The following is a 23914-nucleotide window of genomic DNA, read 5'->3' as shown; positions in this document are numbered from 1 at the left end:
AGATTATATATTTAAATTACCGATGAAAGTCCATCGGTACTGTAAGAACAAATTTTAAATTATTATTTAAATGCAGTAGGATTAACTACGTCGATAACTTTATTTTCTTTTTCATTTATTTTTTTTAAAAGTACCGAGAGACACCATCGGTACCTACAAAAAATAATTCAAAAATATAAATACAAAATGTTCCGAGGGAGTCCATCGGTAAATTACCGAGGGAGTCCGTCGGTACAACCATTTAAATTTTGACCGGTTAAAATATCATTATTTACCGACGGAAGTCCGTCGGTTCTTTTTTAAAAAAATTAGAAATTAAAAAGTTCAAAAGTACCGAGAGACTCCGTCGGAAAGTCCTTCGGAATACCGACAGAAAAAAGTTCGTCGGTACTGTTGCGTCAGTAAACAGATGTTTTTTAGTAGTGACATGTATAGAGGTATTATTGGGTCTCTCCTCTATCTCACTACTAGTCGACCTGATATTGTTTTTTCAGTGTGGGGTTGTGTGCAAGGTTTCAATCAAATCCCAAGGAATCTCACTTGAAGGCTGCCAAAAGAATACTGAGATATCTCAAAGGAACGCAGGACCTGGAGCTGTATTATCCCTCAGGTGACAGTTTTAATCTGATTGGGTATGCTGATGCAGACTATGCAGGTTATCTTGTGGACAGGAAAGCACTTCTGGAATGGCTCACTTCTTAGGTTCATGTCTTATCTCTTGGAGAACAAGGAAGCAAAATTCAGTGGCTCTTTCAACTGCTAAAGCTGAATATGTAGTTGCAGCATCCTACTGTGGTCAGCTTCTATAGATAAAGCAACAACTAGAGGACTTTGGGGTACTCACTGATAGTGTACCCCTTCTATGTGACAACACCAGTGCACTCAACATGGCCAAGAATCCAGTTCAACACAAAAGGACAAAACATATTGATATGAGGCATCATTTTCTGAGAGACAATGTAGAGAAAGGGTTGATATGTATGAAGTTCTGCAGCATAGAAGATCAAATTACGGACATTTTTACCAAGGCACTGAGTATGGAACAATTTGAAAGAAATAGAGTGAAGCTGGGGCTGTTGAAGCCATATTGAGAACCTGATTTCTCTTTAGCTGGCTTTTACCCTTAAGAAATAACTGGCTCAAAGTGTTTTCTGGCCATGTCTAACTCACTTCAATACCGTTGCAGGTAAACATGCATGATAAGCATAGAGGTGATAGATGCAGTACATGAATGATAAAAGAGGATTGATTCTTTTTTTAAAAAAAATCAAGAACCCGGTTCTTGTACCAAAGGTTAGTAGTTTTGTGCATCCTTTAATATACGTCTTAAAAAGGGTACAAAATACAACTTCCATGTCATCAACTTTTCAGATCCTGCTGTCACGTCTCTTCATTTCAAATCATTCCATCTCCCTCTGAAACATTGCAATTCTCCATGCCCAACCACTGTTTCAGAACCGGTGCTTATTCCTCTCTCTTCATAATTATCCTCTCCTTTTAAAAAAAACCCTCTCTTTTGCTCTTCTTAACCATAAGTTTTACACTAGAATCACCCAAAAAGGAGGATCGTCACACCACTTCTTTCAATGGCTAAGACGACTTCCGATCTCCCTGCCTCAGTTGTAACTACCACTGATCAATCTATGGAACTTTCCTCTCTCACTGAGCCTTCCTCACCCTCTATTACTCCTGTTGCTACAGGCACACCTTCCCCAGTTTCCCAATCTCTTCCCAATTCAGAAACCCTTGAAACTACTGCTCCGTTCTCCCCATCGTCTAATGTTCCCACCAGTCAAACCATAACTGGAGAACAAGGTCAAAATCCTGAGGTCACAAAGGGTTCTGCCATCGTTGCCACCGATCCCTTGGTGATGGAAGCACTGGTTGGGGAAGAGAAAAATATTGTAACCATGTTTGTGGTATTCACTGATGGTGTATTACATCTCAGAAAAATGAGACACAAAGTGTGGAGAAAGAAGGGGCCATTGTAGTTGTTGAAGGGGATGCAGTAGCAGATACTACTGGGGCATCACATGAGGAACCTGATCCCTCTCCAGAGGACCCAGGTCAGGGCTCTCATCCCCAGGACAGTGTTGTTCCTGCATTCGATGTTGTGCCCTTAGAAATTCAAGCACTTGAAATGAGATTCAGTGATAAAGAAGACCTAGATAATGTGGCTCTTTATGCATTCATAAGTAAGTGGAGGGTTGTATCCACCCCTGAGTCTGAAATCAAACGACCTACTACCATGCTTCAAGTTAAAGTGGCCTACGGTTCTGCTCTCCAAAAGAGCAAGAAGAGTAGTAAGAATAAAAGAAGAAAGTTGGTGAAAGATGGTGCACCTGTAAGTGATGAGGCGATCCTTGTAGTCGAGGTGGAAAAGGGAACCCCAGAGGAACCTGGTTCACTTGTTAGGCCGTCTTCGAAAAAGACAAAGCCTATTTCAATAGGGAAAGGGTCAACATCTAGGTCTAAGATGAAAGAGGTAGTGAGTGAGTTTTCCATGTCTGATGAGGATGTCCTAGTCAAATCCAAGGGAAAAGGCAAAGTAAGTGAAGAGAAGTCTGGGAAACGCAAGTCTGAATCTTTTGAAGAACCTGGTTCTGTGAAGAAAATGAGAAGTGAAGTCAGCCTTGGCTCTAAGCACCTGAGGCATCAAAAAGTTTTGTTGGGTCGTACGTTTGACCTAGCAATCTTTGAGATGGATGGAATGCGCCAAGTTCTGGAAATGGTCGAGTTTCAACGCTGGGTGCATCTATTTCAAATTGATGCACCTAAGGTGTATGAGGGGGAGGTACAAAGTTTCTTTGCTAGCCTCTTTCCAGATGATACTGACCATGTTTGTGCTTTGGTCAATGGGGTGGACATCGTCTTTGATGTAAAATTGCTTGGAGAGATCTTAAAAGTTCCTACAGCTGGTGTGTCCAGTGTATGAGATGTGTGTCAGTATAACTTCAGAAATGCAGTGGTAAAAGACAATGCTAACCAGAAAGGGGACCAGATAAATAAGAAAGCACTACTCCATGTTTACCAGCTGCTGTTTAAATTGGTTAACAAAGTTCTATTGCCTCGAGCTGAAAGGAGGTCAGTGACTTCTAAGTCTGACCTATTCCTAATGGAGAAACTAGACGGTTTTACTCTTGTGAGTCTGCATGCTATTATAATTGAACACATGCAAAAGATTGCCACCTTCAAAGAAGGTAATCATGGCCTTCCATATGGATTCTTGTTTACTCCAGTGTTCAAATTCTTTAAATTCCCACTGGGGATGGGCAAAGTGGGGACTTGAAAGCAGACTTTCTCATAGAGGACTTTGGAAGAGTGCGAGTGTGTAGAAAAGTATGGGGGTAGGAAGTACATCAACTATTTCACAACTTATCAATGCCTAGAATAGTGCAGCTGAGGAAATTCGTCGGTTGAAGGCCAGGAATGCTATCCTGGAAGGTCAGCAAGCCCGAGGGGTTCCGATGTCGAATGATAAAGTGGCTCGTTTGACATAGGAGAATGTTGATCTCAGGGCGCAAGTAGAGAACCTGAAAGCAGAACTGATCAATGAGCAAAAGTCGGCAAACGGCCGAATAGACCTCGTTCTCCAAACACTTGTTGCAGCTACCACACCTTTTACTCCTAGTGCCCCCTAAGTACCCTTTCAGTGACCAATTTTCTGGATATGTTTGTTATGTTTTTTTCTTTTGATGGTTTGGCGGATGTTTTTGTTTTCTTTTTTTTGTGTGGTTGGGATGAAACACTACTGCTCCCGTTAGTAAGTCCAATGTTGCCTCTCGCTTTTTTCAAAGCTGAGGCATATTAAAACTTTATTAATATCAATCGTCATTTGATTATGTCAGTACTCTCTTTCTGTGTTCTATTCTCTATCATGATTATGTGCACATATGTGGCATGAGTTATCTTAGTTGGACTTCTTTATGTTGTTATTCTTTTTAATGATGTCAAAAGAGGGAAAACTAATACTCAGGGGGAACATATGGGGGAACTATTGTTACTATAAGGCACAGTCTCAGGGGGAACTCAGTGTTCCCCTAATACTTAAACTGGTTCTTACTACTCTAACTCCACTCTATAAATGTTAAGTTTGTCATCATCAAAAGGGGGAAATTGATAGATTTTAAATATTCTTGCCTTATGTTTTGATGATCTAACAAGCTTACTATTAAGAACCAGATAGGGAACCTGACCTATTTGGACTACTGCAAGCTTTAACGGATTCCAGCTAAAGGTGAACTGCTACAGCTTCAGGAGCTAGGAACCCACATAAGGACCTGATACTCTTGTGGTTTTCTCAAAGCCGTACAAAGTCAATTGGACACAGCTGGAAATGAAGTGACTGATGGCACTGTTTCTGCTGCACTGCACTGTTTCCAGCACCTACTCATTTTCTAACCAAATAAAGTACTCACATCATTTCAAGTGATGTGATCAAGATGTACCTACAATGAGTTTATACAAAACATCAATTGAAGGTTTCTGTTTCTCATTCAAGCTTCTTGCAAAAACAGAGAAATCAATGCTCACAAGTTTGAAGAACAAGGTTGAACGCAACTACGGACCAGTTCCTAAAAGATAGCTTGTTGTTGTCCTAGTTGAGTTGTAACTTTGTTATTGCACTTATTGTATCTCCTAAACTACTTACCTAGAAGCGTTTGATTAGGAATCCTCTTGTAAATCCGTAAACTCCTTGAGTTTATATTGTGACTAGATTTAGTCATAAGAAAAAGTCTTTGTAATTGTAGAGTTACAAAGTGTCTTGTGGTGAGAGCATCACAAGTTAGAAAAAGCCTTTGTAACTAGGAAGTCACAAAGTGGCTTGTGGTAAGAGTACAATAAGTTAGTTGAGTAAATCCTTTGCAATAGGAGTCATTGCAAAGTGGCTTGTAATTGATTCTTTACAAGTTAGTGAAGTTAATAGCCTACAAGTGTAGGTCGTGATTTTTTTATCCCCTTGTGTGGGATTTTTCCACGTAAAAATTATCTACCTTATTTACGTACTGTTTTATTAGCATTCTCAGCAGAATCTTGTAAAGGACCGGGTACTCTACGGTTTGGTGGACTCATACAAACTAACAGATTTGAATGCCTGGGCAGATTTTATTAGCATTCCTCCATTTTTGGGCGATTTTGAAGCTTTTTGAATAGGGTTGAAGAGGGAATCAAGGGGGAACACTTGGAGGTAAGATTTATGGACTTTATACTCAATCCTAATGCATTTTCTACCTAATTAATTATGGAATTTAAGCCTAATATAGAAGAACTAGGACTTGTAATTGGAGACCTAAAATTAGGGATTTGAGGGATCATTTGTGGTTGAATTTTGATGATTTTGATATGAATGAACCTGGGTAGTGATAAGGAGTCTATTGGTATAATTTTTATCGGAATCTAAGATGTGGGCCCGGGGGTCGGGTTTGGCCAATTTTGGGATTTGTGTTGTAATTTGATTTCTTTCGAGCGGGCTTTGTTTCCTTAGTATATTTTGATGGTTTTGCACTGATTTTGGTTAGATTTGGAGCATCCGGAGGCCGATTCGAGAGGTAAAGGCATCACGGGCTAGAGTTTGGACCGGATTGAGGTGAGTAATGATTGTAAATGTTGTCCTAAGGGTATGAAACCCCAGATTTTACATCGTTGTGCTATATTGAGATGACGCACACGCTAGATGACGAGCGTGGGGTCGTGCACCATTGGGGATTGTGACTTAGTCCATCCCGAATGACTGTTTTTACTGCGTATTTGATTGAAAACTATTTTCTATCATCATGTCTTGGGTTGAATGCCATATTTGGGCCTCGTGCCAACTGTTTTGGACCCTTAGGGGATTTTTACTGTTATTTCCTCACTGTTTCGATTTTATATTTGTATTCAGTCATGCTATATTCTACTGTTTTCATAACTCAGCCATGTTTACTCGGTTTTAATACCTTAAATGATATTTTGGGCTGAGCATCATATTTTACTGTGCCCCAGTGGCTTTTAGAGATTTCTGACTGAGTAGGGCCTAGGGTTTGTGTTTTGAGGATTATTATGGGATCGGTATGATGCTGCAACAATGTTGCACTGATTATGATTATGAGACCGAGGGCCTGAGTTGTACGCCACAAGGTGGCTTGATATGAAGCCGAGAGCCTTTTGATTATGCCACGAGATGGCTTGATATTCCTCTTGGGTCATAAGGGGCCCCTCCCAGAGTCTGTACACCCCCAGTGAGCGCGGGTACCCATTGTGATAAGAGATATAGCCCGAGGAGCTGGTGTTGTTCCATGTTATTGCCCAAGGCGCTGATTCTGTTGACATTGTGCCCGAGGGGCGGACTTTGTCTATTTATCTTTTCTAGCTACTTTCCATTTACTTGTTTAGCTGTTGAAAAGGTATTTTAAAGAAGCTTATTCTGAACCAAGGTGTTTTTATAAGATTTCACAGTTTTATTGCATTTATTTGGTTTTACTCTGATTCTTTACAGCATGTTGTTGTGTTTTTACGTGATTTCTTATCGCTTAGTCTTCATTTATTGTTATTACTCACTGAGTTGGAGTACTCACTTTACTCTCTACATCCTGTGTGCAGATTCAGGAGCTTCAGGTCCCGCCAGTGAGGGTTGATTGCTCCCAGCAAGCTATTCGGAGTCCACTAGGTAGCTGCTCGGCGTTCGCAGCCCAGTGTTTCTCCCTCCTATTTTATTTCCCTTGTCCTAGTTATGTAATAGATTGTATAAACTCTTTCATACTCTTAGACTATGTTAGATGCTCATGACTAGTGACACCCCAATGTCGGGCTGTGTTTGGTTTTTCGTAGTTGATATATTTCACTCTATTATGGGATTTATCATTATTAATGACTTAATTATGAATTGTTATTTGTTAATTTTATTGGGAGTTTGTGTCGGCAGCCTCATCTTCACGAGAGGCGTTATCACATCAGGGTCTGGGTTTACGGTCGTGACAAGTTGGTATTAGAGCCTAGGTTACATAGGTCTCACGAGTCATGAGCAGGTTTAATAGAGTCTCACGGATCGGTACGGAGCGTCTGTATTTATCCTCGAGAGGATGCAGAACCTTTAGGAAAAACTTCGTATTCTTGAAATTCTTGTCGTGCGAATCTGTTGATCCGAGTACTAAATTTCTGTTATTCTATTCTCTCATAGATGGTGAGGACATGTGCTACCGGTCAGGATCGACGACCACGAGTACCACTAGATGTGGCCACTAGAGGCCGAGAAAGCAGTCGTGGTTGCGGTAGGGGCAAGGGTGTACCCACACAACAGCTAGGAAAGCACCTGTAGATCTACCAGCCACCCTAGTTCAGAATCAGGTCCTAGTTGTGGACGCTCCACCAGCACCAGCTCAGGCACTAGTTGTGCCCATTGTTATTCCAGGTCTTCAGGAAGCCTTGGCTCAGATTCTATCTGTATGCACTGGCCTAGCTCAGGCGGTCTCAGTTACTACAACTGCAACTACTTCTCAGGCTGAGGGAGGCACTCAGACTCCCGTCGCTCGCACACCTGATTAGGTCGTGTAGGGACTTCAAATACCGGGGGCACATCCAGCCTAGCCGATTGTAGTTGCTCAGGACTATGTAGCTCTTGCCATGCTAGAGGACAAGCAGCGCAGGTTGGAGAGGTTTGGTAGACTTCAGCCTCCAACTTTCAGTGGTGCAGAAGGCGAGGATGCCTAGGGTTTCTTGGACAAGTGTCAGAGGATTCTTCGCACAGTGGGTATTCTGGAAACCAGCGGGGTCGCTTTCACTACTTTTTAGTTTTCTGGAGCTGATTTCACTTGGTAGGAGGCTTATGAGAGGCGTAGTCCTATTGGTGCAGCACCCCTTACTTGGCAGCAGTTCTCTATTCTCTTTTTGGAGAAGTATGTGCCGCAGTCTCGTAGAGAAGAGCTGCATAGGAAGTTCAAGTGGTTGCATCAGGGAGAGATGACTATGACGTAGTTTGAGATGAGGTTCTTAGAGTTAGCTCATCATGCTATTTGGTTGTTTCCAACATATAGAGAGAGGATTAAGAGGTTTGTTGATGGCCTTACATATCAGCTTCGTATTCTCATGACAAGGGAGAGGGTGTCTGGTGCTACTTTTGAGAAAGTTGTTGACATTGCTCGTGACATTAGTCAGTTCGTCGCTAGAAGCGAGATGAGAGAGAGGCCAAGAGTCCTCGAGGATCTGGTAGTTATGGTGGTGCTCCTTCGGGAGGTCAGTTTTAGCACAGTAGAGGCCGTCCATTAAGGCATGCTCAGCCAGCTCGCCCAAGTTACCGTGGGGAATCATCGAGTCATGGTTCTCACAGTTCTTATTAGGGACAGTCATCACTTAGTGCCCTCCCAGCTCAGAGTTCGTCCCGTGCTCATCAGTTTAGGGCTCTTCTATGCTAGGTACATTTGCTAGTCATTCCGCTGTTAGGGGTTCCCTTTAGTCCCCCTCTCTAGCACTCGGGAGTTGCTATGAGTGTGGAGATATTGGTCATATGTGGAGGCAGTGTCCTCAACATCTTGTAGGTTTATCTCAACAAAGGAGTCAGCCATTGGCTCCAGCATCGGTTACTTCACTGCCACCCACCCGACCAGCTAGCGGTGGAGGTCAGTCAGCTAGGGGTTGCCATAGAGGGGGAGGTCAATCAGGTGGCGGTCAGGCCTGTTTCATTGCACTTTCATCCAAACCTGATGTTATTACTTCTGATGTTGCTATTATAGGTATTGTCTCAGTATGCCACAAAGATGCTTCTGTATTATTTGATCTCGGTTCCACTTATTCTTATGTGTCATCATACTTTGCTCGTTATTTGGATACGCCCGGTGAGTCTTTTATTTTACCCGTTCATGTATCTACTCCGGTGGGCGATACTGTTGTTGTAGACCGTGTGTACCGGTCATGTGTGGTGATTATTGGGTGTCTGGAGACCTGAGTGGATCTTTTGTTGTTATGTATGGTGGGTTTTGATGTTATATTAGGCATGGATTGGCTAACTCCGTGTCGTGGTATTTTGGACTGTCATGCTAAGACAGTGACATTGGCTATGCCGGGTGTACCACGGATTGAGTAGCGAGGTTTGACTGATTATGTTCCCACTAGGGTAATTTCATTCTTGAAGGCCCGGTGTATGGTTAGGAAGGGTTGTATTTTGTATTTAGCCTTTGTGAGGGATGTCGGTGCAGAGACTCCTAGTATTGGTTCTGTTCTAGTTGTGAGGGATTTTCCCAATGTGTTTCCTGCAGACCTCTCGGGCATGTCGCCGAATAGGGATATTGATTTTGGTATTGATCTGGTGCCGGGCACTCATCCCATTTCTATTCCATCATATCGTATGGCACCAGCGGAGTTGAAGCAGTTAAAGGAGAAGCTTCAGGAACTCCTTTATAAGGGGTTCATTCGGCCTAGTGTGTCGCCTTGGGGTGCGACGATTCTATTTATGAAGAAGAAGGATGGCACTATGAGGATGTGCATTGATTATAGGTAGTTGAACATAGTAACAATTAAGAACAAGTATCCTCTGCCTCGCATTGATGATTTGTTTGACCAGCTTCAGGGAGCGAGAGTGTTCTCCAAGATTGATCTTCGTTCAGGTTATCACCAGTTGAAGATCAGGGACTCAGATATTCTTAAGACAGCTTTCAGGGCCCGATATGGTCATTATGAGTTCTTGGTGATGTCTTTTGGGCTGACCAATGCCCCAGCAACATTCATGCATTTGATGAACATCGTGTTCTGGCCGTATCTCGACACATTTGTCATAGTTTTCATTGATGATATTCTGGTGTACTCGCGTAGTCAGGAGGAGCACGCGGAGCATTTGAGAGTTGTGTTGCAGAGATTGAGGGAGGAGAAGCTTTACGCAAAGTTCTCCAGGTGTGAGTGTTGGCTCAGTTTAGTAGCTTTCTTGGGGCACGTAGTGTCCAGCGATAGTATTCAGGTTGATCCGAAGAAGATAGAGGAAATTCAGAGTTGGCCCAAACTGTCCTCAGCCACAGAGAGTCGCAGCTTTCTTGGTTTGACGGGTTATTATCGTCGGTTTGTTCAAGGATTCTCATCTATAGCATCGCCCTTGACCAAGTTGACTCAAAAGGTTGCTCTATTCAGGCGGTCGGACGAGTGTGAGGAGAGCTTTTAGAAGCTTAAGACTGCCTTGACCACAGCTCCGGTATTAGTTTTTCCATCAGCTTCATGTTTATATACCATGTATTGTGATGCTTCGAGAGTTGGTATTAGGTGTTTGTTGATGTAGGAGGGTAGAGTTATTGCTTATGCTTCTCGCTAGTTGAAGTCCCATGAGAAGAACTATCTTGTTTATGATTTGGAGTTGGCTGCCATTCTTCACGCGTTGAAGTTTTGGAGGCATTATTTGTATGGTGTGTCTTGTGAGGTGTTTACTAATCATCATAGCCTCCAGCACTTGATCAAGCAGAAGGATCTCAATTTGAGGCAGCGAAGATGGTTGGAGTTGCTAAAGAATTGTGATATTACTATTTTGTACCATTCGGGGAAGGCCAACGTGGTGGCCGATGCCTTAAGCCAAAAGATAGTGAGTATGGGGAGTTTGGCATATATTCTAGTTGGGCAGAGACCTCTTGCAGTTGATGTTCAGGACTTGGCCAATCGGTTTGTGAGGTTAGATATTTCGGAGCCCAGTTGGGTGTTGGCTTGTGTGATTTCTCGGTCTACCTTATATGATCGCATCAGAGAGCGCCAGTATGATGATCCTCATTTGCTTGTCCTTAAGGATAGAGTTCAGCACGATGATGCCAAAGATGTGACCATTGGTGATGATGGGGTGTTGAGGATGCAGGGCCGGATATGTGTGCCCAATATAGATGAGCTTCGGGAGTTGATTCTGGAGAAGGCCCATAGCTCGCAGTATTCCATTCATCCGGGTGCCGCGAAGATGTATCAAGATCTGAGACAACATTATTGGTGGAGGAGAATGAAAAAGGACATTGTGGGATTTGTAGCTCGGTGTCTCAATTGTTAGCAGGTAAAACATGAGCATTAGAGATCGGGTGGCTTGCTTCAGCAGATGGATATTCCAGAGTGAAAGTGGGAGCGGATCACCATGGACTTTGTATTTGGGCTCCCATGGACTTTGAAGAAGTTCGATGCTATTTGGGTGATTGTGGATCGGCTGACTAAGTCCGTGCACTTCATTCCTGTATGTACTACCTATTCTTCAAAGTGGTTGGCAGAGATCTATATCCGGGAGATTGTTTGGTTGCATGGTGTCCTAGTTTCCATCATTTCAGATAGGGGCACTCAGTTTACTTCGCATTTGGAGGTCTGTGCAGCGAGAGTTGGGTACTCAGGTTGATTTGAGCACAACTTTTCACCCTTAGACGGACGGACTGTCCGAGCACACTATTCAAATATTGGAGGACATGTTGCGTGCTTGTGTCATTGATTTCGGAGGGTCATGGGATCAGTTTCTACCACTCGAAGAGTTTGCTTATAACAATAGCTACCAGTCGAGTATTTAGATGGCTCCATATGAGGCTTTGTCCTCGGTTCATTGGGCCTTTTGAGGTGCTTCGGAGAATTGGAGAGGTAGCTTATGAGCTTGCCTTGTCCATCCAGCTTGTCGAATGTGCATCTGGTATTTCATGTTTCTATGCTCTGGAAGTATATTGGGGATCCGTCTCATGTTCTGGATTTCATCACGTTTCAGTTAGATGGTGATTTGACTTATGATGTAGAGCTAGCAGTTATTTTGGAGCATCAGGTTCGCAAATTGAGATCAAAGGATATAGCTTCAGTGAAAGTGCAGTGGAGAGGTCGACCCGTGGAGGAGGCTACCTGGGAGACCAAGCGGGAGATGCAGAGCAGATATCCTCACCTATTTGAGGCTTTAGGTATGTTTCTTGACTCGTTCGATGACAAACATTTGTTTGAGAGGGGGAGGATGTAACGACCCGGACGGTCGTTTCATGAGTTACCGCTCCGTTTCCCCCATTTCTGCTTCTTATTGCCTTATTCGGCTGTATTTTCTGTTATCGAGTTGGTTGGCTCGGGTTCGGAGAGGTTTTGGTAAAGTTTGAGAGACTTAGTCTCTTTTGAGTAAGCTTAAGTTGGAAAAGTCAATCGGATGTTGAATTATGTGTTAAAAGGCTCGGATGTGAATTTCGATGATTCGAATAGCTTCGGGAGGTGATTTGGGACTTAGGAGCGTGATCGGAATGTGTTTTGGAGGTCCGGAGTAGATTTAGGCTTGAATTAGAGAAATTAGAATTTTGGCGTTTTTCGGTTGATAGGTGAGATTTTGATATAGGAGTCGGAATGGAATTCCGAGAGTTGAAGTAGGTCCGTTGTGTCATTTGGGATGTGTGTTCAAAATTTCAGGTCATTCAGACGTGGTTTAATAGACTTTTTGATCGAAGGCAGAATTTGGAAGATTTTAGAATTCTCAGGCTTGAATCCGATGCGAATTTGGTGTTTTGATGTTGTTTTGAGCATTCTGAAAGTTCGAACAAGTTTAAATGATGTTATGGGATATGTTGGCATATTTGGTTGAGGTCCTGAGGGCCTCGGGTGAGTTTCGGGTGGTTAAACGGACCATTTCATGTTGTGAAAAATTGCAGAAAAATTGTTGTGTGTGTTGCAGACCAGTTGTTCTTCACGTTCGCGAGTGGACCTCACGTTCGTGAAGGGTTAGGATGGGAGGCTGTGAAGTTGGCATTCGCGTTCGCGAAGGAGGTCCCGCGATCGCGAAGGGTTGAGCTCGTTGGTCATCGCGTTCGCGAGGGTGATGCCACATCCGTAAAGGGTTGAGCTGCTGAAGCATTGCGTTCGCGAGGGGGTCATTGCATTCGCGTAAGAGGAAATTCTGGTCAACCTAAGTTTGTGCTTCGCGAATGCGAGGGGTTGACCGTGTTCGTGAAGAAGGATTTGAATGCCTGGGCAGAATGTTTTAAAAGCTCATTTCCGCGATTTTGACCATAAGTTCCTCCATTTTTGGGCGACTTTGAAGATTTTTGAAGAGTATTGAAGAGGGAATCAAGGGAGAACACTTGGAGGTAAGATTTATGGACTTTATACTCAATCCTAATGTGTTTTCTACCTAATTTATCATAGAATTTAAGCCTAATATTTAAGAACTAGGGCTTGTAATTGGAGACCTAAAATTAGGGATTTGAGGGATCATTTGTTGTTGGATTTTGGTGATTTTGATATGAATGAACTCGGGGAGTCATAAGGAGTCTATTGGTGTAATTTTTATCGAAATTCGAGACGTGGGCCCGGGTCGGATTTGGCCAATTTTGGAATTTGTGTTGTAATTTGATTTCTTTCGAGCGAGCTTTGTTCCCTAAACATATTTTGATGGTTTTGCACTGATTTTGGATAGATTTGGAGCATCCGAAGGTCGATTCGAGAGACAAGGGTATCGCGGGCTAGAGTTCAGACCAGATTGAGGTGAGTAATGATTGTAAATGTTGTCCTGAGGGTAATTTCACATCGTTGTACTATATTGAGATGTCGCACATGCTAGATAACGAGCGTGGGATCGTGCACCGTTGGGGATTATGACTTAGTCCACCCCAAATGACTGTTTTTACTGCGTATTTGATTGAAAACTGTTTGCTATCATCATGTTTTGGGTTGAATGCTATATTTGGGCCTCGTGCCAATCATTTTGGACCCTTAGGGGATTTTACTGCTATTTCCTCACTATTTTGATTTTATATCTATACTCAGTCGTGCTATATTCTACTATTTTCATAACTCAGCCATGTTTACTTGGTTTTAACACTTTAAATAATATTTTGGGCTGAGCATCCTGTTTTACTGTGCCCGATTGGCTTTTAGAGATTTTTGACTGAGTAGGGCCGAGGGCCGGTGTTGTGAGAATTATTATAGGATCGGGCTGCGCGCCACAGCAGTGTTGTACTAATTATGATTATGAGGCCGAGGGCCTGAGTTGTACGTCACAAAGTGGCTTGATATGAGGCCGAGAGCCTACTTGATTATGCAACGAGGTGGCCTGATATTGCGCTTGGGCCATAAGGGGCCCCTCTCGGAGTCTATACACCCCCAGTGAGCGCGGGTACCCATTGTGATAAGAGATATAACCCGAGGGGCTGGTGTTGTTCCATATTATTGCCCGAGGGGTTGATTCTGTTGACATTGTACCCGAGGGGCGGATTTTATGTGTTTACCTTTTCTAGCTGCTTTCCATTTACTTATTTAACTGCTGAAAAGGTATTTTAAAGAAGCTTATTTTGAGCCAAGGTGGTTTTATAAGATTTCACTATTTTAATGCGTTTATTTGGTTTTACTCTGATTCTTTATAGCATGTTGTTGTGTTTTTACGTGATTTCTTATCGCTCAGTCTTTATTTATTGTTATTACTCACTGAGTTGAAGTATTCACTTTACTCCCTACGCCCTATGTGCAGATTCAGGAGCTTCGATCCCGCTAGTGAGGGTTGGCTGCTCAGCAGGCTATTCAGAGTCCACTAGGTAGCTGCTCGGCGTTCGCAGCCAAGCTCCCTCCTATTTTATTTACCTTGTCCTAGTTATATAATAAATTGTATAAACTCTTTCATACTCTTAGACTATGTTAGATGCTCATGACTGGTGACACCCCGATGTCGGGCTGTGTTTGATTTTTCGTAGTTGATATATTTTTCTCTATTATGGGATTTATCATTTTTAATAACTTAATTATGAATTGTTATTTGTTAATTTTATTGGGGGTTTGTGTCGGCTGGCCTCGTCTTCACGAGATGCGCCATCACGACCGGGTTTGAGTTTAGGGTCGTGACAATAGCATTACTTATTGCTTGTTATAAATAGCATAAATATGCTAACCTCCAAATAATCTCATCCTCAAGTCTACGTCAATTAATTAAAGACGAAACTTTAACGTACGAAAAAATATGAGATGTAACAAGGTTGATTAGGGTGTTGTGGTGGCAAGTTGTCCATGTTTATATTTCCTTTGATTGTGAGGAACATGAACTAGTCTGAATCCTCCTTGCCGTGAATGGTAATCTTGGCATTTTCTTCTCTAGTAGTGTTTTTTAAATTGATGTCATCCTTAGTAGTTGGAGGAGCCGAAGTAGAGTTAATTATATTTGTTATAAGTTCATTCTGCATGGGAGTTGACTGGAATGGCGTGTGGGATTTAAGAAGATTTGTTTGAAGTCACTTGTTGTAAGGTTTCTTCCATTTGGCAGTCCTCTTGAGCATGCAAAGACAAGTATTTTTTTGAACATATTAGGATCGGGGATGGGGTTAGTATTAGTATGCTGCCTATTGATAGATTGTGTGCAAGAATTAACTAAAGTAATGTTATTAGTAGTAATAGGGAAATTAACACTTATGTCTTTAATCGATTTTTGTTCTAATGATTGGGGTAACATTTCCAAGGTTCTCCCTAGTTCCTCCACGTATGAGGAAATTTGCATGCATTGGTTGGTATAGTTAGCATCCGGTATTTGGGAGGGTTTTTTTTCACAAACCATGGGTAATGTTTCTAGAATGCTGAAGTGGTTTGTGGATTGTAGGACTTGTTTCGGAGGGGAATTATCACAATTTCATGTAGATTTCCTGACATTATTATCAGGACTTGAAGAATCTAAAGACTCCTTTTCAATATATCTAAGCTTTTGAGTGTTAAGAAATTTACCCGTGTCAGCATAAATTTTTTTTGCATTTATACCTGGGGATACTGCCTTGGATGGTGAATTGGTGCGTGTACTGGTAGTCTTTTTTTGGAATGATACTATTATCCAATCTCCTTGAACTGTATCCCTTGTGCTTATGTCCTGATTTTCCTGTGGCATATTGGAATTGGCAGGTTGCAAATTGACAAATTGGCACTTTACTCAGCTATGGCCTAATCTACCACAATTCTTGCAAAAGAAATTTTCTCCTTCATAATGAAGTTGTTATATATAGTTCCCAATGTAAACAAATGACTTCACTGGTACATCCAGTGGAACTTCCACACACAACCTTGCATAACATCCTCTTAATATCGATGATGTACATACATCAGTTCTAAGTAACCTTCCAATTTTATTATCAATTTTTTGTAGTATGATAGAATCATAAAATTCCATTAGGAGTTGAGGTAGGCTAATCCATACCATTGAGAATAATTGTTTGTCTTCACTGGCTACAAATTAAGGTTCTCATTCTGTACTGAAAGGAAGAAACGACTTATGAACCAAGGATCATTATTCAATGCCTTAGTCATATTTTCTTCCTTATTGAATTTAACAATAAAATAATCTGCTCCAAGGTTCATGAGATTAAAGTTTTCGGTAGGCTTCCATAATTGATGTATTTTCCTCTTGAGATATTGGTATAGATTAAAGTTATGTGATTCAAGTTGTAAAATAAATTAAAGAACACACTATTATTTACTATTTTATGTGAAGTTATAATTAATTTTAGTTAAGGCTTAAGGAATATGAAGTCTAATAAATATCTTAGATAAAGATATATTGATAATGGAGAAAACAAAACTTGAAAGTAATTTAACAACTAATGTTTTTCATCGAACTTTTTCAGTTAGGCATTATTACGTTTCGAGTATTACACATTTTTATGTCGAAACATTTTAATTTCTTAGCCACACATTTAAAACGCATTTGTTGATTATTTTGTAGAAGAAATTCATAGTATACAAAAGCTATCGCTAGAAAATTATTCAACTCAAATTCTTATTAATCTAATCTCTTAGAAAGTACAGGAATCAATCAAAATTGTTTAGTACATGTCCAAATCAATCTTCATAGAGAATATTGAGATGTCCAAATCAATCTTCATAGAGAATATTGAGATGTAATTTAGTATATTTATTTTTGAAAATTGATTTATTATGAGTAGTCATCAATTGAGAGTTATCTTTTCTGAGATGCAAATTAATGTATATATATTAAAAGATCGTCATACCTACCAAATCAATATATCCCATATTCTTTTTTTTTTAAATAAATAATTCAATTTTGAAGGATATAAAAGTCTGTCAATATTTGAATTAGAAGGACACTTGGAAAAAACAAACTAATGTCCTAATTGTTGAAATGTCAAAAATTTCAACGTCCCACATCGGTGGGTTAGCAAAAGTGGATAGGATTTTTCCCTATAAAAGGAGGCCTAATGTTTAGGATTTAAACACACCTCTTATTTGTCTTCTTATCTTCTTAAGGCATTTGTATCTTCTCTCTTTAGTATTATTTCACTTGTATTTTTGGAGTGGAATAAAATATTGGTTGTGTCCGAGGAGTAGGCAAAATTAGCCGAACCTCGTAAATTCTGGTGTTCCTTTTATTGTTGCTTTATTGTCTTATTTATTATTTGGTGGCTGTCATAATTTTTGGTATAGTAGTTGTGACTTATTCACACTATATACATTTGGCTTCCGCAACAATTGGTATCAGAGCCAAGGTACTGTCTAAGTATGCTCTGTGGTTGCAGCATAGTCTGATCTTCCACATCAGAAAAGATTTATCTTGGTAACTGAGTCAAGGTTCTGTCTGAGTATGCTCTGTGGTTGCAGCTTAGTCTGATCTTCTACATCAGAAAGGAAATAATCTTGATTTGTGTCGTCAGCTATTAAATAATATTTGTATCAAATATGGGAGACAATAAACAAGAAGAATCTACATCAAGTGTCAACAACACGTCATCATTGGGATCTTCGCTTATGACAAGAATTGTGTCAAATGCGAAATTTGCGGTAGAAATATTTGACGGGTCCGGACTTTTGGGATGTGGCAAGGAGAGGTTCTAGATGTCCTTTTTCAACAAGGGCTAGATCTAGCCATTGAAGAAAAGAAACCAGATGTTATTGGAGAAGAAGATTGGAGAATTATCAACCGTGTTGCTTGCGGTACCATTCGATCCTACCTTGCTAGAGAGCAGAAATATCCATACACAAAGGAAACTTCTGCAAGTAAATTATGGAAAGCACTGAAGGATAAATTTTTGAAGAAAAATAGTCGAAATAAATTATACATGAAGAAGAGACTATTTCACTTCACCTATGTTCCTGGTACCACGATGAATGAACATATCACCAGTTTCAATAAGTTGGTCACAGATTTGCAAAATATGGATACAACTTATGATGATGGTGACTTGGCCTTGATGTTGTTGGCGTTACTTCCTGATGAGTACGAGCACCTTGAAACTACTCTACTCCATGGAAATGACGAAGTTTCTCTCAGAGAAGTTTGTTCGGCTTTGTATAGCTATGAACAAAGAAAGCGAGAAAAACAGAACGGCGGAGAAGGAGAAGCACTATTTGTGAGGGGTCGTCCTCAAACTCAAACGAGGACAAAGAAGGGAAGATCCAAGTCAAGATCCAGACCCAGCAAAGATGAATGTGCCTTTTGTCGAGAAAAAGGGCACTGGAAGAAAGACTGTCCGAAGTTGAAGAATAAGGCCAAATATAATAATGGAAAGGCCATTATGGATTCAAATGTAGCTGATTGTGATGATTCAGACTTCTCATTAGTTACAACAGAGTCATCAACATCATCAGACATATGGTTGATGGACTCGGCTTGTAGCTATCATATGTGTCCCAACAGGGACTGGTTCGTAGATTTTCAAGAAGGAGAATATGGAATCATTCACACAGCGGATAACAGCCCTCTTACCTCATATGGTATTGGTTCAATACGATTAAGGAACCACGATGGAATGATCAGAACATTAACAGATGTTCGATATGTACCAGACTTGAAAAAGAATCTCATCTCTGTGGGAGCCCTTGAATCAAAAGGGTTCAAAATCATTGCAGAAAATGGAGTGATGAGAGTATGCTCAGGTGCACTAGTGGTAATGAAGGCTAATCGGAAGAACAATAATATGTACCGCTATCATGGTAGTACAGTTATTGGAACAGTGACAGTGACATCCAGTGACGACAAAGAGGCAGAAGCAACCAAGCTATGGCACATGCGCTTGGGACATGCTGGAGGAAAATTCTTGAAAACTCTATCAGATCAAGGATTGTTAAAAGGAGTCAAGGCTTGCAACTTGGAGTTTTGTGAGCATTGTGTTAAAGGGAAACAGACAAGGGTTAAATTTGGTACAGCGATCCATAATACTAAAGGCATTTTGGATTATGTACACTCTGATGTTTGGGGTCCTTCCAAAACACCTTCATTGGGTGGGAAGCACTATTTTGTAACCTTTGTTGATGATTTTTCCCGAAGAGTATGGGTGTATACAATGAAGAGCAAAGATGAAGTGTTGGAATTTTTCTCAAATGGAAGACGATGGTGGAGAATCAAACAGGCAAGAGGATCAAGTGTATTCGCACAGACAATAGAGGTGAATACAAAAATGATCATTTTAATAAGGTCTGTCAAAATGATGGCATCGTCCGACACTTCACTGTCAGACATACACCACAACAAAATGGAGTGGCAGAACGTATGAACCGGACCTTGCTGGAGAAGGTACGGTGTATGTTGTCCAATGCTGGCTTGGGCAAAGAATTTTGGGCTGAGGCAGTTACATATGCATGCCACCTTATTAATCGCTTACCATCTGCTGCTATTGATGGCAAGACACCATTTAAAAAATTGTATGGAAATCCTGCTGTAGATTATGACTCTTTGCACGTGTTTGTCTCAACTGCATATTATCATGTGACAGAGTCAAAATTGGATCCAAGGGCAAAGAAGGCTATTTTTATGGGAATTACTTCTGGAGTCAAATGATATCGCTTATGGTGTCCTATGACAAAGAAATTAATATTCAGCATGGATGTTACCTTTGATGAATCTGCTATGGTAAATAAGGTAACAGAAGATACCAAACAAAATAAAGGTGTTTCTAAGCAGGTGGAGTTTGAGGGAAAATTTATTTTTCCTACACAAGAAGCAGAGGAGGAAACAAATGAAGATTACCCTCTGGAAGGAGAGCCAGTAGAGGGGATTCCAACTCAGGAACCTCAACAACAACTTGAATCAATAGCAACCAGCAGGCCAAAAAGAACAATAACGAAACTTGTTTGTCTCATAGAGACGGTTGCTTGTGCAACCTCAATTGTAGCTGATGATGTTCCTACCACTTATTAAGACGTTGTCCAAAGTTCAGAAGAAGATAAGTGGAGGATTGCCATGAATGATGAAATACAGTCCCTTCATCAGAATCATACATGGAGATTGGCCAATCTCCCGAAGGGAAAGAAAGCAATTGGGTGCAAATGGGTATTTGTAAAGAAAGAAGGATTTCCTAACCAATTAGATATTCGCTACAAAGCAAGATTGGTGGCCAAAGGATATGCTCAAAATGAGGGAATTGATTACAATGAAGTGTTTTCTCCAGTTGTAAAACATTCCTCCATTAGAATTATGTTGGCTTTGGTAGCACAATTGGATTTGGAACTAGTTCAGATGGATGTAAAAACTGCGTTTTTACATGGAAACTTGGAGGAGAAAATCTACATGACTCAGCCAGAAGGATTCAAAGTTGCTGGAAAAGAAAATATGGTGTGCAAACTTGAAAAATCGTTGTACAGATTGAAACAATCTTCTAGACAATGGTACAAGCGATTTGACGAGTTTATGTTGCGGCAAGGGTACAAAAGAAGCAAATACGATCATTGTGTGTATTTGCACAAGCTTAAAGATGGTTCCTTTGTATATCTTCTCCTATATGTTGATGATATGTTGATAGCTTCCAAGAATTTGGAAGAAATTGATAAGTTGAAGATTCAACTGAAGAAGGAGTTCGAGATGAAGGATTTGGGTGAGGCAAAGAAAATTCTTGGCATGGAGATAATTAGAGATAGACATTCAAAGAAACTCTGTTTATCTCAAAAGGAATATTTGAAGAGAGTACTTCAACGTTTTGACATAGATGACAAGACTAAGCCAGTTAGTACTCCACTTGCTTCCCATTTTAAGCTAAGTACTATTATGTCGCCAATGGATGAAGCTGAACGAGAGTATATGTCAAAGGTACCATACGCAAATGTTGTTGGTAGCTTGATGTATGCAATGGTTTGCACAAGGCCTGACATTTCACAAGTTGTTGGAGTTATTAGCAGATATATGCACAATCCAGGGAAGGAGCATTGGCAAGCTGTGAAGTGGATTCTACGGTATATTCATAATACTGTAGATGTCGGGTTAGTTTTTGAGCAGGAAGACAATCAGTCTGTAGTTGGATATTGTGACTCAGATTTTGCGGGTGATCTGGACAAACGAAGATCAACTACTGGTTATGTGTTTACTTTTGCAAAGGCACCAGTTAGTTGGAAGTCTACTTTGCAGTCAACAGTTGCTTTGTCTACAACAGAGGCAGAGTACATGGCTATTACAGAGGCTGTGAAAGAGGCAATTTGGCTTCAAGGATTGCTAAAGGAGCTTGGTGTTGAACAAAAAGGTATCATAATTTTTTGTGATAGTCAAAGTGTTATTCAATTAGCGAAGAACCAAGTTTATCATGCAAGGACGAAGCACATTGATGTTCGGTAGTCATTTCGTACGAGAAATCATAGAAGAAGGTGGAGTCACGGTGAAGAAAATTCATACTACGGAGAATCCTGCTGATATGCTGACAAAGGTGGTGACTGCGGTCAAGTTTCAACATTGTTTGGATTTGATCAACATTGTTGAACACTGAAGATTGAAGATGAAGACACAACCAAAATTTGTTATAGAGAGAAAATTGAAGACGTGGAATTTTTGCCAAGGTGGAGATTTGTTGAAATGTCAAAAATTTCAACGTCCCACGTCGGTGGGTTAGCAAAAGTGGATAGGATTTTTCCCTATTAAAGGAGGCCTAATATTTAGGATTTAAACACACCTCTCATTTGCCTTCTTATCTTCTTAAGGCATTTGTATCTTCTCTCTTTAGTATTATTTCACTTGTATTTTTGGAGTGGAATAAAATATTGGTTGTGTCCGAGGAGTAGGCAAAATTAACCGAACCTCGTAAATTCTGGTGTTCCTTTTATTGTTGCTTTATTGTCTTATTTATTATTTGGTGGCTGTCATAATTTTTGGTATAGTAGTTGTGACTTATTCACACTACTTACATTTGGCTTCCGCAACACTAATCATAATAATTTACCTGTATATTTTTAATCCTATATAAATTCATCGATTATTTTGGTATAAAGAAAAAAAATAGAATTCTATTTAAAGACTACCTCTAATTTTGAAGCTAAAATAAGATAGACCGCTAATTATATGTTCTACAAATTTAAACTTACTCTAATTTTTTGTGTTTGTTAAGTACTTTCATGCATTTAAACAAGGAGTTAGAATGTCACGGTTATATTACGTTAGGTCGTGGTTTAGGAAATTCTTCTTCTTGTTTTCTAATGACAGGTGGCTTTAAGAAGTTTTATTATTAGTTGGTAACAAATTCCTATATTTTAGGCACTATAACTTATTCACGTTAATTATTTTATGGTTTAAAAATTTTCTTGTGTTAGTTAGTTTCAAACTCCTATATCTTAGGCACTAATGTTACAATTTTATCCCATATTCTATTTTTTTTTTTGAAGGAATAATTCAATTTTGAAAGGTATAAAAGTTAGCTAATATTTTAGGGATATTTTTGTCGTTCAATATTTAGTGGATCATGCTTTGCACGAGATTTTTAAGTCAATTATTTATGAACTAATTCCAAATTAAATCTTTTTAAAAATATTATATACAAAAAAATTATTTTCATGCAAACGATGCGGGAAAAATATGAAATGTAGCGATTCAACGAATTGCGAATCTTTTATCTGTTTTATATTGTCGGTTGAGGATTCCAAACATAATACTATATGAATGCTTTTATAGGTATATGTGCTTTGTCGTCTACTAAACACGTTCTGAAATAATCAATGAGCATGTTTTGATTGACATTGTCTGAATAAAAAATTTACTATTTGGTTATTTAATAAAAGAACAATCAAGTCGATTGTTAGTAAAATTATTTTACCTAATCATTTGTGCAGGATATGTAGCCGAAGGCCGTAGGTAAGCATATGTTTGGTCTTTATGTAATGAAGAAAATAAATTATATTGCTCCCATCTAAGGCAACGATTCTCAAAATTATTTAAAGTACGACAAGAGTGCATTACTTTGTTATTTAAAAACACACCATTAGTTGATATTATTCCTTCTAATTTTCTCAACCATAATCTTCGGTTGATGCCCCAAATTACACCTTCTCCATTAATTAATATATTCACATCTTCCTCTTTAAGTCTCCTCCTATTACAACAATAAAAGAAATTAGTTTAGGAACTATCTCGCATATAAGGAAGATATAATAGCGCATGAACATATTATCAAGTTAAAAAAGAAGAGAACAAACATTATAGTCCCGCTAACTTATAATTTGGTTATATTAAAGTTCCTTTGGATGGAGGTTGTAGAGACCGCATTCTCACTATTTTGAGTGTCGCTTAATTCAATTTTTCCATCAATATCCCTTCCAACAAACAAATAAAAATCTTACTTAGTAACCCATAAAGATATGGACGAATTATCACCCAACATGCACGAAATTAAAAATTCAACTTCTTAATTGCCATTAGCTTTCTTTTGGCGTTAGAGAGTCAAATCTAGTCTATAAGATATGATACTAAAAGAGACTGAAAATTACCTCAAAAAAATCCGCGCATAGTTGTTTTATGTTGCAACGGAGTGAACACAATACAATAAAATTGTTTATATAAAGGCAACAATATAAACAAGAGTATTAATGTTCATACGTGGGATTGTTTCAACTATAAAAACTCTTAAGAGCATGTGAGATTCTACGATTGCTCTGTGTAATTGTCCAGGTAGAATTAGTATTGTATTAGAACTTTACATTCAATTACTAATTTTTTTTATAAAAATCTATTATTAGTTGGTATCAGATTCCTAAATATTAGGCAAATTAGTAGTAGATATAACTATTTTATCCAATATGGATTTTTTTTAACAAAATATTT

The sequence above is a fragment of the Nicotiana tabacum genome, chromosome 3 (assembly GCF_000715075.1).
Source record: "Nicotiana tabacum cultivar K326 chromosome 3, ASM71507v2, whole genome shotgun sequence".
Classification (NCBI taxonomy): Eukaryota; Viridiplantae; Streptophyta; class Magnoliopsida; order Solanales; family Solanaceae; genus Nicotiana; species Nicotiana tabacum.
This window is presented reverse-complemented; position numbering follows the sequence as displayed.